This window comes from Ornithodoros turicata, chromosome 1 (assembly GCF_037126465.1).
Source record: "Ornithodoros turicata isolate Travis chromosome 1, ASM3712646v1, whole genome shotgun sequence".
NCBI classification, from domain to species: domain Eukaryota; kingdom Metazoa; phylum Arthropoda; class Arachnida; order Ixodida; family Argasidae; genus Ornithodoros; species Ornithodoros turicata.
Genome location: NC_088201.1, coordinates 10,465,546 through 10,481,650, shown reverse-complemented (window position 1 = coordinate 10,481,650; position 16,105 = coordinate 10,465,546). Strand labels below are relative to the sequence as shown.

Sequence of the window (16,105 nt, the reverse complement as noted above, 5' to 3'; positions counted from 1 at the left end):
AAGGCTGCCGGTATCACCTTCCTACCGGCAACCGGCAGAGCGCCCAAATAACCGGCCGTGCCGGTATAATACCGGCCTGGTGGCAATCCTAGCCCTGACTTAATGTTAAGGTGCGTCTTCTTTTTAAGTGGTCGGCAAGGCCGATGGGCCCACTGAGCCATAGACGAAAGCACAGCGGGGAAAGCCAATCGGCATAATGAGGACACACCTTTAGCTCGCTGCCTGGCACAAATAAGTTCAAACGAGGCTCTTACAATTAAGGCTTCATTTTGTACGCAGAAGACAAATACGTTTTATTATGGATAGTAGATGTAGATCCAAGATTAGTCTGTAATCCTAATTCTAAATTCAGACACAGAAACATCCTCCTTGCAAGTCGATGTAATCTACGTTGATGGAAGTATCAAAGAGCAATCTCTATGCAAATATTAAAATCCCAAGTGCGTTCCTCGTTCAATTTGAATACTGCAAAGTGAAAACGTAATTTATCGGCACACGAACCGAAGATTCGAGATGATGTAAAAAGCAAAGGAGAAAATGAGGAAAAGGAAAGGGATAAAATTCCTATCGGATGACTGCGTCCTCCTGTCTGCGGGTCTTGTTTATATGTTTGCTTATTGTTTATTTGACGAGATTATCTAATTTATCTTCGACCGTGATTATCCGGCAATTTACGTGAACATCCGTATTTTCCGCATACATATGTAGCGTCTACTGTAATTAAACTGTCATTAAACTGTCTACTTTTCTCTGCGATATGCCACACATATCTATCTCGCATATATCACTTATTGATGATGATGGTGGTGGTAGCACAAAATAATGAAATTGACATTTAGAGCGAGGCCACGGCCAAAGCCGGAGGATAAATCCGATAAGTAGCTCATTATACAGGTGCTTTTTGTATTCGGTACAGATTTTTTTTTTTTTGTAAAAAGCTGCGAGAGCAGCATAGATACGTCCTTTCTGGCTGACTTTTCCTGTCAAAACAAATAGACCCCCCCCCCCCCGTTTTCAAGAGAATTATACGGCCAGGCGGGCATTCTCTCGAAGAGAGTATGTAAATACCATCTGACTAAATAGTACCTAAGTCTCTTCAACTAACTCTTTAATAAGGGGATTTCATGTAAAACCTTGCTTGAAAGCCATCGTATTTTTTTTAATAACCTGTAACGAGCACGTGCATGCAAATATCCATCGCCAAATTTTGGAATGCACGTGAGCCGATGCCGTGCGCATCCGGAGCGCAGAGAGGACAGCGCTTATTCCTCGTCAGAGGGACACGTGCTCCGGAGCGATGGAAATTATTAGAGTGGGAGCTGATCTGTTGTTCAAATCCACTAGAATTACTAAATAAGCTACACTTCAGAGTATCGATACTGAGGCAGGCAAAAGGGCTAGTTGGACCCGGCATTTTGTTTCCGTTTGACCTCTAGCACCGTTTTATGGAGTGCATCCTGAATCCTACGGCATCCTGAATTGTGATTTATTTGTTTCTTTGTTCTTTTACAGAGTGAATGAGGGAAGGGCCAGGTCGTGAGAACAGTACATTTTCGAACGTTACTGTTTAGTGCCTTCACCCCCCCCCCCCCCTTCTTTTTAAGTAGAGAGAAAAAAAAATCTTCAAACTCAAAAACGTGAACGCTGAGAGATAGTATGGCAGCAGCATCGCAGCCTACAGCGAAGTAGCTTTACTTCCCCATCGTTGTCTGAGGGGGGGGGGGGGGGGTGATGGCAGGATAGGCTCGCCGTTATTGGCCACACGGCGTTGTCTGAAAGAGAAGCACGTTCGCTTCGTTACCCAATTGGATATTACATCATCGTAGCGTACTCCCCGTAGCACTTTCTGGACGTGGGCAGTTGTGATGCTGCGCAAAGATGAAGAAAAAAACGAGCGAAAGCGATCGATATGTCGCGACGTTGGACAACTTATACAAAGAGGTCACTCAAAGCCTTAAACCTTGTTTTGAAACAGTTTGAAGCGAAGAGAAAGAACGACTCGCAAATGCCATCATCCAAGACGAAGTAGCCGTGCTACTGTAAGTTACTGTCTCTTGTGATGAGGCTGCAATCGTGATCATCCTTACGTGCGGACAAAGTGTGCCTCCGCGACCTAGATTAACACGGCGGACATTTGTCCTCTTCGTGAACGGGATTACACACTTCAAGGATTGGTGCAGGCGCCGTACGTGGCTTCCTTTCTCCCTCACCCTGTCGGGGCCGCACATGCCATATGAATGTCAAATGCGGAAAGCGTAAGTATGTTGAACCCGGTAGTTGCGACCAGCTCCGGTGGCGCAGCGGTAACGCGTGCGCTTGGAGACTGGGAGGTCCGCGGTTCGAATCCGCGGGCCGGCTGTGCCGTCTGGGGTTTTTCCTGGGTTTCCCTCAGATGTGTAATAGGTGTATGCCGGCACAGTTCCCCTGAAGTCGGTCCATGGACGCAGCTATCCTCCCCCCGAGCGGATTCCGCTCGGTCTTCCACTTCACCCTTTCCTCTCCTCCTCTCCACCACCTTTCCCTTCCCGAGAAACATGCCGCCTAATCAGGCAGGCAGACCTCTCGGGTTCCTCCCAACGACACTCCTCCTCCTCCTCCTCGGTAGTTGCGACCAAGACCGAGTGACGATCCAGATTGTGTACGAGTATGTGACAGTGCGAACGGAGTGTAATACCTCTCTAAAATTTCATTAAGTCATCACCGAATAAGATGTCTACTCAGCTGGGTGTCCGTGGCATGTAGTGCCACCTAAAGAGACGCATTTGGAAACCAGATCATTGAGGCATCACACGGTTCCCAATGGAAGTGAATTGAGGAACTGAGCGTGGAACAATGGATGGTTTGCGGATGAATGGAGAGTTGAAATACGTATGATGAATAGATTGCGCGTACTATTAGAGACGAAACACCGTGTCAGTGCTCGTATAAATTCAGCCTCCTAATGAGTGGGGTCTTCTGAAACGCACTGGTGACCTAAATGAGCTCTAGTGCATTCAGATTGCCCATTTTAGCGTGGAACGTCCGATATCCCCGAAAACATTCGATACATTAGTGACCCTAATTATACCAGCGCGCCCTACATCAAATTTTCACGCCCTCCTTGTAGCAATTGCGTTTTAATGCTTAAACTATTGCGTAGATACATATGTTACTACTTTGGAGCGGGCTTCCGCATACTTTAAGCTGTTGTACGCCTTAGCAGAGCGGTTTGTTTGTTTTGGTTTTTTATGGCACAAGGAGCAGAGAGGTAGGAAGTGCAACTGCCAGCTGAGAACGAACAATACAAGTTTATTTGTTAACGCACTGTAAGTAGAACGCTGGTTTCTATGACACTATACATAGAGTATCCGAGTGATCTCCAGCTCTTCTACCGCAGCCACTAATCATTATTTTGAAGTGCGATGCTACGCATCTACGTGATGGACGCAATAGATGACAGCGCCACCATAAATTGCGCGCTAGTATGTCTAGCCACACAATTATCACTCTCCTTGTGACAATTTCGCATGGAATATGGAATGATTACGCGATACCATTAACACAATACGCTATAGGTTATAAATGTATGTTTTTTTTAAAGTCCGTGTTAATTAACGCCGCGAAGCAACTGTGGCTGCGAGCGGCGTACCGATGTGGACAGATGGACAGGGGACAGCAGGAAGAAGTGGGGGATAGGGGGATTAGTATGCACCCTGGGCCGACTTCAGGGAGTACTGTGTCGACATTCGTCTGGAAAGCCTTCGGGAAACCCAGGAAAAACGTGAGACAGCACAGCCGGGGGTAGGGTTCGAACCCACCACCTTCCAGTCTTCAGCACGACCTTGGTGATACCACCAACGATCGGAGCGCCTTAACCCGCTCGGCCATGCCGGTTTGTAAACGTAAATTATATAATAACATGTAATTTTTTTTTTCCTGCAACACCCACGCAATGAAAGAACAAATGCTCTCAATCCTTATTCGTAACGCGTACGTTACGAGTTCCCCGTAGCGGAAAGATTATAGGTCGGTCAAGTCGCAAAACAGGCGGTGAAATGGCAAAGCGCACTACTTGTTCCGTCGCAATGTCAAATTATGCCGCCCCCTATACGCAAGCGTTCCTGGCTAGCGATAATATGGACGAAGATGCACACAGGAATATCAACCTGCCCTCCACCCCAGTGCCCAGAGCGACAACAACTGTATGAATGACGAGGGGATGAGGTGATCCACCGCAACAACTGCGGTACCATACCTCAGCAACAGAAACGAGCAACCGTGAAACGAGGGGGAGGGGGTATGTTTATTATAAAAAAAGGGGGGAAAGCTTAGCCTGCGCTACGGCGGCTTGCTATTCCCAGCAAAGAAAGAAGAAAAAAAACGAAACGAAAGAAAAAGAAAAACGAAAAAGGAAAACAACCACGAAATTGATCACAGTTCACCAAGAAGGCCACAGATCCGCAGGAACTGAACAAGTGCCTTTGTCACCTGACTGTGTTGTGTGTGTGGGGGGGGGGGGGGTATATTTATTAGACGAAATGGAAAAAAAAACGGGCAAAGGTCAGCCGAACGGGACGTCGTGTGTGGGGCCTAGCAGCGTATAGCTAGGGAAAAGTCCGAAATCCTGAGGCGAGCGATGCGCGACCGTAGGAGAAGAGACGACGTTGGCGGTAACGGAAGCAGTGGAGCAGCTAGTGCGGGATGTCTCCTTCCACATGCCAGGTGGGGCAATTGGGTGACGAAAGGTGGCCCATATTAAAATAGGAGCAGTGGAGTCCGCACCACATTCAGTCGAATCCTGTGGAGCAAGGACTCTTCCTCCCTGGGGTAGCGGCCTACCGGTGTGGGTCATTGTAGGGTCAATGGAGCGCAGAAGAGAGCTTGTCCTGACAGCGTCTTGGAAAAAGGCCCGAGAGCTATTCATGCAGTGTCGGCGAATGGCTAACCGGCAGACAGACGGGCTAAGCAGGACATAAGTGACACACCCAGCTGCACGAGCACACCTGGTCGCAGAATCGGCGATGGCATTCCCCGAGATACCAACGTGGCCCGGAATCCACTGGAACCACACACTGTGGCCTAGAGACGACAATATCGCGTGCAGGCAAAGGATCTCCGTGTAGATGTCGTTGATAAAGCGGTCACGAGGTCCGGTGGGGGCGCTCGGTTTGGTTAGCCAGGCGGTTCTAACAGGGGGATATCGGGACTAATTCCGCGACATGTACTTTGGACCTGTGCGATTCACCGCAAAGCACACCCTACCTCGTAAGCAAGAACACAGAAGAAAGAAGTTGGACCGCCAATGCGTACCTTGCGGCACGTGTGAACACGACACCTTGAAATGAGGGGAGTCACAAAGACAATGTAGCTTAAACAAAACAAGTATTTACTTGAGAAACAGCGAGGCTTTTAAACGAATGAACTAACCAATGCATATAGAATACCGCATGTTACAAAATGATACGTTCTGCATTTTGAGCAACCGGTTACAAAGAGGTAAGACAAGCAACAAAGAAGCAAAGTCTTAGCTGGTGCCGGCTGAGGGTCCTGGAGCTCGGAAGGGTCGGGTCCTTGTTGGGTCGATGTTCTGTTGGTGGACAACACACGTACACGCAAACACTCACAAAGTCCTCGTTGACTGTTGCGTTGTAGTGCGACGACTTCTTCGCCGCGACACCCGTCGTTGTCACTCGTGGATACGTGAGACCACCGTTAACTACCGACACTGACCGCCCCTGCTTTCCGAAGTCACCAAAGTCCCGGTTTGCGCCGCCCGCGTAAGACGGAATCGAACAAGCTACATGTCCCCACAGAGTCTACTGAGCGACTTACTTGTCTCCTCTACTTCGCCCCTTACAACGCGTTCCGGATACATGTGTTGCCTCTCACCCCGGTGCCAGACGAGACAAGACAAAAATACAAAACATACAATACAGCAAACATAGGTTTAGCTAGCCACAACATGCCCGGAATCCCCGAATTTATTGCTACCACAGTTTGTCTCGGACGTCTGGGAAAAACAACCCGAGTAGAGTAATCAGACACTTCGGACGCGTCTGTGTATGTCTTCCAGTTCGCCTTCGACCACCATGGGTGTGATTCGACGGTCGTTCCCCCCATCCACGGTTATTCAGTTTATTTGTTTCTTGTTAAAGGAAAATTTATTAAACTCAAGAACGGAATAAGAACGGAATTTGTTTCTTTGCTTTGGCCGCGGGGTCTGGGAAAAAATCTTCGCATCTCAGACATTTGCAGAAACCAAGTAAATTATCGCCCTGTACGTAAAGCGGTTGGCCGTGTTTTGTGACAATAACTTTGGGCGAATACGATGCCAGGGCCTCTAAGGCTGACTTATTACCCGAAAGAGTAGTCCACGCTCTTGGTGTCGACGAAGAGATGTACCGCAGAGCAGATAATATAGCAAAGGCTCCTGCTTCGGTTAATGAGAGCGCGGGCAGCAGCTTCCAACCGCGCTCGTATGCCTCCTCAGGAATATGAAAAGCAGATGATGATCCATCGGATGCCACCGAGCCGTCAGTGTAATCTCCGTTGGATTCGAGTGCAGGGAGTGGAGATGTTGCAGCGTTAGTTGGCATGCCACAACAGCTGGGACATGGCTCTTTTTCGGAAGACCAGGAACGGATGTGTGCACGGGGGAGCAGACATAAGGTCCACAGCGGCCACACAGCGGTCCACAGACATAAGGTCACACAGACCATGGTATGCGATGGTGGAATTTGGCTTTGTAGGCGCAGAACAGCTTGGCCGTACGCAGAAGCAGGGCAATGTTGCGTAACATAACGAAGGTGATGACAGGGGTGCCGTACGCGATAGCGTCTGTAAGCTTGGAGGGTTACAGTGTCCCGGAGGATAAGCACGGAAGGAACCCGCGCTTGGCCAACAGCAGAGAAGGTTTGCGTGGTCTTCGGGACTCCCAAGCAAGTGCGCAGGCTACGAGCTTGAAGGTTAAGCAGTTGCCGTTCTTGAAGGGGGAAATACCGTTCAAAACAGGCAAGCAGTAGCGTCAAGTGCCCATAATAAGAGAGTTGTGTACTTGGAGGAGGTTGGTGCAAGGCGAGGGTTCTAGGGAAAGTTCGCAGATAATGTTGCGTTTGAAGTTGAAGGTTAAGCAGTTGCCGTTCTTGAAGGGGGAAATACCGTTCAAAACAGGCAAGCAGTAGCGTCAAGTGCCCATAATAAGAGAGTTGTGTACTTGGAGGAGGTTGGTGCAAGGCGAGGGTTCTAGGGAAGCTCGCAGATAATGTTGCGTAATACTTGTCCAGCCGAGACACCTAAAAAGGATCATATTCACCGACTCTGTAGGATTGTATTTTTCTAATGTATTCAGTCGTAGTTCCTTAACACTTCATTACGGTGTGATTGCTCTCCATCGTACATCCTGCACGGTGGTCCTAAATGCATGCATGTAGTAGCGTGCCCCCTTCAGATACCAACGTTGCTTTAAGAACAGGCGGTGCTTGTGAAACACAAGTGCTTCAATTTCAGGTTCTACAAAGCCAAAACGCGCAGTTCTTTTTTCTTTTTTTTCTTTTTTTCAGGACTCTATCGAGCTCCACGTACTGTTAAATACGTAACATGAAAAACGGTTAGGAGCAACTAAGATTTATTTGAACAATAACTTTCGTGCAAGAGACTGCACTTCTTCAGGTTACACAACTAAATGCGACACAAGTATATATAACCCAAGAGAACAGATACAATAAAACAGGTTTCCAGAACCAAGTAAACAGAAAACAACCAGACAGTAATACAATGCATCACGTGAGCAACAGTCACATAAGAATCAGGAAAGAGAAAGTGTACGGGTAAATGAGACATGCGGAGAATTGGGGTTCAAAAGATTTGGTGGTGAAAAACTGGGGCACAGGTGGATGTCTAGCCGTGTACGTGGGGAACACAGATTTTGTTGAACTGCGTGGGAAGGTCCGAGTGACCTTATGGGCTGAAGGGAAAATGGAGCTAAAAATGCTAAGAACAGAAGGTGAATGAAGTAGCTTAGCTGGATGATGGGTTGAACAACTGCAGAGGACCGCCATGAACGTTTAGTCCCCGTGGTTTTAAAGAAGAAAACTTAAAAATGAAGAAGGACTCGCGATTTTTGCGTTTGCAATCGGTGGTGTAGCCAGATTCCAGAATTGCAATAGACAGGTGTGTATCCACGTCGTGCCCGGGAAGATTAAAATGTATAGCAACGGGAGTGGGGCGATTATTGACAATGTCGGATTTATGACCGTAAAACCTCTGACGCATGGTATTGGAGGTTTCACCAATGTACTGAACATTGCATTTCATACATGTTATTAGATAACAAATGTTAAAGGAGTTACAGTGCAATGATTGTTTAATTTGAAAGGTGTAGTTGTTTATGGTACTGGAGACCGAGGTACAGGTAGAAATAAGATTACAAATTTGGCAGCGTATGCCATTGCAGGGACCCGAACAAGGTGTTGTAGTACGGCGAAAACGCGAAGAAGTAAGGATATTCCGGATATTCCTTGACCTGCGGAATGTAACAATGGTAGCAGAAGGAAATAGTTCTTTCAATTTTTCGTCACTGTGTAGAATGTTAAGATGGCGCTGAAGAATAGTTTTCGTGTTACGAAGGGCTTTGTTGTAGGTGGTCACGAAAGTAATGTTTCGGTGTTCCTCATTAGGTTGGCTGGAAAGAAGTGCCTCTCTGTCCAGCGAGCATGATTTAGTGAAAGCATTTTCAATTAGATTGCTAGGATAGTTACGCTTCCTGAAATCCACAGACATTTCGTGAGGGCCTCTGTGGAAATCCTCGGTATTGGAACATATGCGCTTGAGTCGTGTGAATTGCCCAAAAGGAATATTTCTTTTCTGGACATTGGGGTGATAACTATTAAATGAAAGATACTGACGTCTGCCGGTTCGTTTCTTATAAAGGTCGGTGATTAGTTTTCCAGACCGAATGGAGACAGTGACATCAAGAAAATTGATCGAAACATTGGAATGGTTGCAGGTAAATTGGATAGTGCTATGCAAGGAGTTGAAGTGTTCAAAGAAAGACAACAAGGAAGAGTTGTCACCTGGCCACACAACAAAAATGTCGTCGATGTATCTCAGGAAAATGAGCGGCTGTACGGGGAAGGATTCAAGGGCCCTCTTTTCAAATTGACCCATGAAGAGGTTTGCATAGTTAGGTGACACGCGGGATCCCATCGCTGCGCCATGTACTTGGACAAAATGTCTGCCATTAAACTCAAAGTTATTATACTTTAGGACCAATTCAAGTAGTGGGTTATATATATTCAAGTAGTGGGTTATATATATTCAATAGTGGGTTATATATACTTGTGTCGCATTTAGTTGTGTAACCTGAAGAAGCAGTTTCTTGCACGAAAGTTCTTGTTCAAATAAATCTTAGTTGCTCCTAACCGTTTTTCATGTTACGTGTGTGATTCCCTCATCGCGGGCTCCTTGACAGTGTTTCTCTTTTTTTTTGTTTCCCTTTCCGACGTATACTGTTAAATACGATGAAACGAAGTGTTTAAAATTTGTTCTAGTCACCCATTACTCGGAGGGTTAGAAAAATGCTACCCATGTACGCAGTTAAATGCAGTGCCAACGGTCCAGGCGAAATAACACGCCTCCCTTGGGACCTGTATGAAATGTCATGCGAACCTGATAATAGCTGAATTATTGCCCCGTAAAATTTTACGCGCCTTTACTGCGCTCGTTTCACGTGCCTTTTTATGCACTATAAATGATTGTTAGAAGACTATAATGGGTCTTTTCCTTCGCGACATCACTTTCTTCCGTTTTAATGGGTGCTTCGCCACGCGAATGCATTCAAGGGCTCTTGGCACCTCTTTATCTAGAGCGCTCAAAAATGCTGTTTCCCTAACAGACTGGTAAATACGAGTTTGCGCATGCGTGCATACGATTACTAGCACACTTTCATCTTTCTCTGTTCATCCTCTTAAGTCTCTGGGAATTAATGCTGACACTGGGCAGTGATGGCTGGACCAGACAGTTGAGGAAAGATAGCTCATTGTTTGAAGTGATTAGTATATCACGAGTGGCCCATGCGATCACGGCATGCAAATATTTATACGTGCGCAGCAAAAGGTTGTCGTCTGCAAGAAAGTTGAGGCGACGAACTTCTGCAGCAGACAATGATAATTCAATTCCCCTTTCTAGTATTCCTGATGTGCAGTTTTCGATGCCTGTAATGTACTTTGACGTAAAGGATCAAAGTTGTACAGCAATTTAGAAGACTAAATCGAAGCACTGTTCCGTGTAGTCGCAAACGAATTAGAATTGTTTTGTCTAGGCGGCGTTGGATTAGACCATGCAAAGTAGTACGAACTAATAACGTGTCTGTTAGCGTCAGTGATGGCCAGTAGTTAACTACATGTAGTTAAACTACCTGATTTTAGTTAAAAAGTAGTTATCAACTACTTGCAGAAATGTAGTGTGCAACTACTAGTTAAACTACTATTTCAAGTAGTTAACTACAGTAGTTAGGTTACTGCAGGCGCCAACTACTTCCGATTTTGCCGCAAGCTTTACGGCATGATTGTGCTTCCGACTTTTACCTTGATTGATGATTGATTACCTTGGTACCTTGATTGTTTGATGAGAACGGAGGTGCAGAGCAATTGTGCCGTGCATGTGTACTAAATCTTCACTTTTATCGCTGCTTGTGGCTCATATTTAGGTGTCCAAGAACACTATAGAATGGGATTGGTGTCGATGGACAATGTTAAGTAGTTAGAGATGTAGTTAAAATACGTTGCAGTAGTTAAAGAAGTAGTTTTAACTACCTCCCTTGAAAAGTAGTTGAACTACTAGTTAAACTACTCCATCATGAAGTAGTTAGTAGTTATAGTTAAACTACTGTAGAAGTAGTTAGTGGCCATCACTGGTTAGCGTAGTAGAAAGAAAACAGGAGTTCCAGGAGTTTTCCACCAAAGGAACTGGTGCAAGTGATGTGGAATTGGGGGCCTTACATTAGTGAAGCCAAAATCTCCATTGTATTTTTTCCTTAAAACCAAACCAAACCAAAGAAGAAAACAAAACAGAGGCTCCGCCCGAGTCACGAGCGAAATAGCCAAATAGCCTCACGTTTATGTGCGAAGAGAGTGTGGAATAGATGACTTCACGACTATCGTTTTCTGTAGTAAAGATATGTGTTCAGTGGAATAACAGTGTAGAGCTGTACTGTTATTCCAGTGAACACATGTTTACCACACAAAAAGGCTGTTGTGAAGCCCTCTATTCCATACCCTCTTCGCACGTAGAAAAAACAAATAATAACAAATAACTGCTTGCAACTCAATGTACATCTAATAAGTACATCCAAACTAAATACATCGCAATACAAATGAAGTACAAGTGGCGCTCAAATGGCAGCAAGTAAAGTGCCACATGTACTCGTAAGTACACTACAAAGTACCAGTAACGAAATATGAACGTTATTTAAGGCAGTACTGAAACAGATGACACTACATGTTCGATAGCGTCTAAAAGTTCGATATGAGGGACACAGCAGCAGTGGTGTCTTATCATGTAATTTCTCGCCTCGCACAAGAAATATAATTCGGATGCAGCAGACAGAGCTGCAAACAGGAAGTGATCAGTTAAACACACCACAGCCGTATTTGTTGGTCTGAATAACTCTTAATCTAATTTATAGGGAAAGACTGGCTTGCCTCCTTACACACGTCAGGACGTTTTTTTTTTCTTTTTCACAAAAAATCGGTTTTACAAAGGCAATAACAATATAATAATAACAATGGCAATAACAATGATAAGTAGAGCAAAGCGATTTTGATTTGCGCGCAATTTTCCTCATCGCTATTCATTGAACTAAAAGCAAATATACGAAAATAGAGGCCTGTACCGCAGAAATTACGTGTTCTATTATTTCTGGTATAAAAATAAATGCTGCATGGACGTTTTGTGTTGTCTTTTGGGTCTTGCTTCGCCTTTCGGTACGAGTACAGATTTCGCTGAGCTTTCTTTTTGAGAAGCCGAAGAAAAACGCGCCCAAAGTGATACAGTCTGAGAGAAACACAATGAGAGAATTAAGCGAGCAATTAGTGCTTACTTCTGGAGAGTTCTCTTCGTGTTCACATTTACAGTAATTCGACGAAACAGCTAACGAACAGTTCGCAAAAGTGACAAACATCAAGAAGGAAAACGAGGAAGGAAGTATAGGACACGACGCGTTCATCTGTTCCGCCCATCAAGAGTGTCGCGAAACCTTCAAGTAGTCTGTCGGTTTAAGCAACTCACACAGTAAACAGGCTGACATTCTACCAAGTGCATCGTTTGTCGTGGTTCCCGCCCATGAGCATTCGTTTTAAGTGTCTGTACTCTCACTTACCGACTAGTAGAACAGTAATCCGGAATTCTATAGAGCCTCATAAGTGTGGCCCAGTAATGCAGCATGAAAGCAAGTCCACTAAATGCGGCAAGTGACAGAGTGAAGCACTCGTAGTGATAAAAATACTAATACAAATCGTATTTGGAACGCTCTTTGCTGCTTGTATAGGGTAAAGTGGGGCAAGATGAGACACGGGGCAAGACGGGACTTGTTTCGCTCGACGCCGCTTGTCTCAAAGACGCGCTGCTCCATGCGCTTGAAACTTTACTCATAGGTGGCTCTGCATGTCCGCTTTACTGCACGCGAGAATTGTCCGGATTGCTGTTTGCATTCAAGAAAAAAAAAAGATTCTGTTACTTCTGTCTGGAATGTAAAGACCCGCAAAAAAAGTGCGATTTTCTGTAATTCTCTTTCTTGTCATCTGTGCATCGGCGTTTCGCAGGCTTATTTTATCAATGTAAGTCCGCATCCTATTTCTTTACTCATTCACCCAGTCATGTCTCGCTTATCCGGAGTTCGGATATCCGGAAAACTCGTTATCCGGACTATATATCACCGAGAACGAGCCTGCTAACATTGGATTTTGCCTCGGTTATCCGGAATTCGTTATCCGTATCCGGACAGCAAGTACGGGTAACGATCTTCCAGTACAAGGGTCATTCTGATTCGCTTATCCGGCGAAGTGTCAACGTCCTCTGTCCCTGGCATGTGCTGTATTCACACTGCTCCGGAAAAGGGTCACATCTCACCGTGGTTTTCCGTATACTGTTTGACTCCCCTTTCTTCAGATGTCACACCCTTCTGGTGTGTGTGGACACACGATAAGCAGAAGAGGTGCGTTCCCATCGGGCGCAAGCAATCCACATGTGAACGTCGATGTCCAGACAGTCCGAAAGGACTGACGCCGAAATAAATCATGTAAAAATAAAACGTTCAAAAATAAATATCTTAAATATCAAACTTTCAAAATAAACTCTTCAATATAAATCATGAGAAAATCCACGCTGTCGAAATAAACTCCGAAAAATAAACTTTAAAGAATAAACACTTCGAAATAAATCTTTTAAAATCCACCGTCCCTGATTGGTGGACAGCCGACGGCTCTACGTCCGCCGTGGAAATAGTGCGCTCATGGCGCTTGGGGCTAGCCAGGGCTAGAACTGTGAACCGGGATTTCTCTACACCGGAAGTAGGTTGTCTCTCTGTATGTGACCCGTGGCCAGTGTTCCCAACTTAGTAGGGGATGGGGATATGTTTTCTGATTGGGCGGCTGGCGAAGTTTATTGGTCGTGTATCCTGGCCGGCTTTATCTCTCTCTCTGGCATAATAACACCCAGTGCGAATAACCGTCGCCGCGCAATCCGTCCACAAAACCGCCATAGCCATCTTCCCCCCCCCCCCCCTGCCTGTTATCCTCGTTCACAGCTCAGCTCGCAGCTGGTTCAAGGGTCATGAGTTTGTGTCCTGTATTCATACGCGCATCGTCCTCATCACTTTTAAACTGGATATTTAGAAATCCAAGGTTGTTATTTGAAGAAATGTACTTGATAACAGTACAAACATGAGTAAGAAACATCATAATACCATGTTCCGCCGAAAAGAACATCGTGTCGCCGATAAACCATCATATATATACGGAACATTACCTTGCTAAGCCTAACCATGATTTATTTTAACAGCATTTATTTTGAGGGTGTGTATTTTTAAGCGGTTTATTTCAGAAAATGGATTTTGAAGGGTGGAATTTTAAGTGTGGATTTTTTAATATTTCATTTTAAAGCATTTATTTCGGCGTACAGCCGTCCGAAAGCATCGTTCGTTTGTTTGTTTGTTTGTTTGTAAGGAAAGCATCGTCTTTTGGCCTACGCCAAAGATATTTGCAAAAAGACAAAAATATGTATGCTGGACCAACTTTCTGTGACATTACCCTTCTTTGAACGGCCGGGTAATGCAGCGTGTGCCCGTGGCTGTTACCAAGATTCTGTCACACGCATGCCTACTAATTTCAAGCAGCTCACTTCGCATGAATTTCTGAAGTAACGATCTTTTACTTGTTTCCTTTTCTGGAGCTATATAATGAGGTCTCCCAAATTGTTCAGGCTCCCCCGGAAGTTTGCTTGGTTCGGTTATCCGGAAATTCGTTATCCGGACGAAAAGGGACGACTTTCGAGGTGTCTGGATAATCGAGACATGACTGTATATGCAAAATGTGGGTACTCTTGGTTATTCGGTGTTGAACAGGAAAAATAATGCATCCGATGATACATACGGGGCAAGACGCGACAATTTAATATAATTTTAATTTAATGCTATTTAATTTAGAAACTGATAAGTCTATTATTAGGTTGGCTTTATGCTTATTCCTCAGGTATTTCTTTTTTGAATATTGCCTAGAATTTTCCAGCAGGTTTTCCTGTTTCCTATGGTATTTCCAGCAAAGCAGAAGCGCACACAAAAGCGAGCGACCAGCGTCACATCAGATTGGCGGCGCGCTGATCGCAAAGAACGGTGGAGCAAAATTGTACCGGGTACTGTGTGGTTTTATGGAACATCATGCGGGCGGTGGACTCAAGGGGCTCGCGTAGGGGCCTACGGGCTCTACTTTGTCTGCTTGGATTTCAAAAACTAATTTGTATAGTTCATTACCACGGCGTGTCCCATTTCGCCCGACGCGATGTCTCGTCTTGCCCCGAGGGTTTGGGGGGTGGGAGGGGGGGAAATGTTTAATGCAAAGTTAAAAAAAGAGAAGGGCAAGGTTAGCCACGGTGTGGGCTTGCTATTCCCTAAACCTTTCATGAAAACAAAGGAAGACACAGACAGCTGGGATACAGAAAATTATGAAAGAAAACGAGGAAAGAGCTCCTTCACTAATCGTTGGGGCAATCGAGGGTTGGGGCAGGATGAGAATATCTGCATTTTTGAATTTCTTGTTCTGTGCTTATTTTAGACCGGCTACGTCCGTTCTGCATTTACAGGTCAGAAGCTCTACACCCCTGAGAATGTGCTTATGGCTAGTTTTTTTAAAGACACGAAAACTAAAAATTTCATATCAATATTGCAAGTTTCTGTCTCATCTTGCCCCGCCTTACCCCACGATGAGATTCTTCTGTAAAGCGTGCTTTCCTGCGAGGCCCAGCTGCATTTGGGAGAAGCTTATTTTACAACCGTCTCGCGTTTTCCACACTTAAACTTTCTCGGAACTCCTGTTTGTCGCGCCAACACAACAACTCCTCGTAAATGCAAAAAATAAATAAAAATCCCATATTTTGCATTTTACCTGATATTCGTGAGCTTGTGCAAATGAAACTTAATAGCATTCGGAACACGGCATACATCTTTGAACCCGCCAGGACAGCTTAATGGTAACTCGTCCCATGACTACCTTAATTTATTTATTTCACCCTCAGTGCTTATTAGCACCCGATCAATAATTAACAATTCACTCGAATGTCGATGTGTACTGCGCATCTACTACCACCGGCGCTGGCGCTGCTGAAGATGCTTGGAAGCAGTTTTTATGGAAACGGGAACGTTGTGAGCATGAAGTTTTGAAGCAGAAGCAGAAATCCACAATGCTACTGAGCACCACTTTTTCCAATGGAACGCAGAATGGACGTTACATGTCTAGAACGCTCCTTCCGTGTTTCTTTTAGCCCCAAGGTGCTGTTTGGAAACAAGTAATTCACCAAATAAAAGATGGCAATGCAAAAAAAAAAAAAGAAAGAAAGCACGCGAATAAAACGCAAGGAG

The 16,105-nt window shown here is 45.1% G+C and overlaps 1 protein-coding gene across 1 annotated transcript in view; it reads left to right on the top strand.

Annotated features, from left to right (window-relative positions):
• The window catches only part of LOC135396957 (neuropeptide Y receptor type 6-like), a 477,468-nt gene that overhangs the window by 260,907 nt on the left and 200,456 nt on the right, over nucleotides 1–16,105 (top strand). The gene's annotated exons all lie outside the window — the stretch shown is intronic.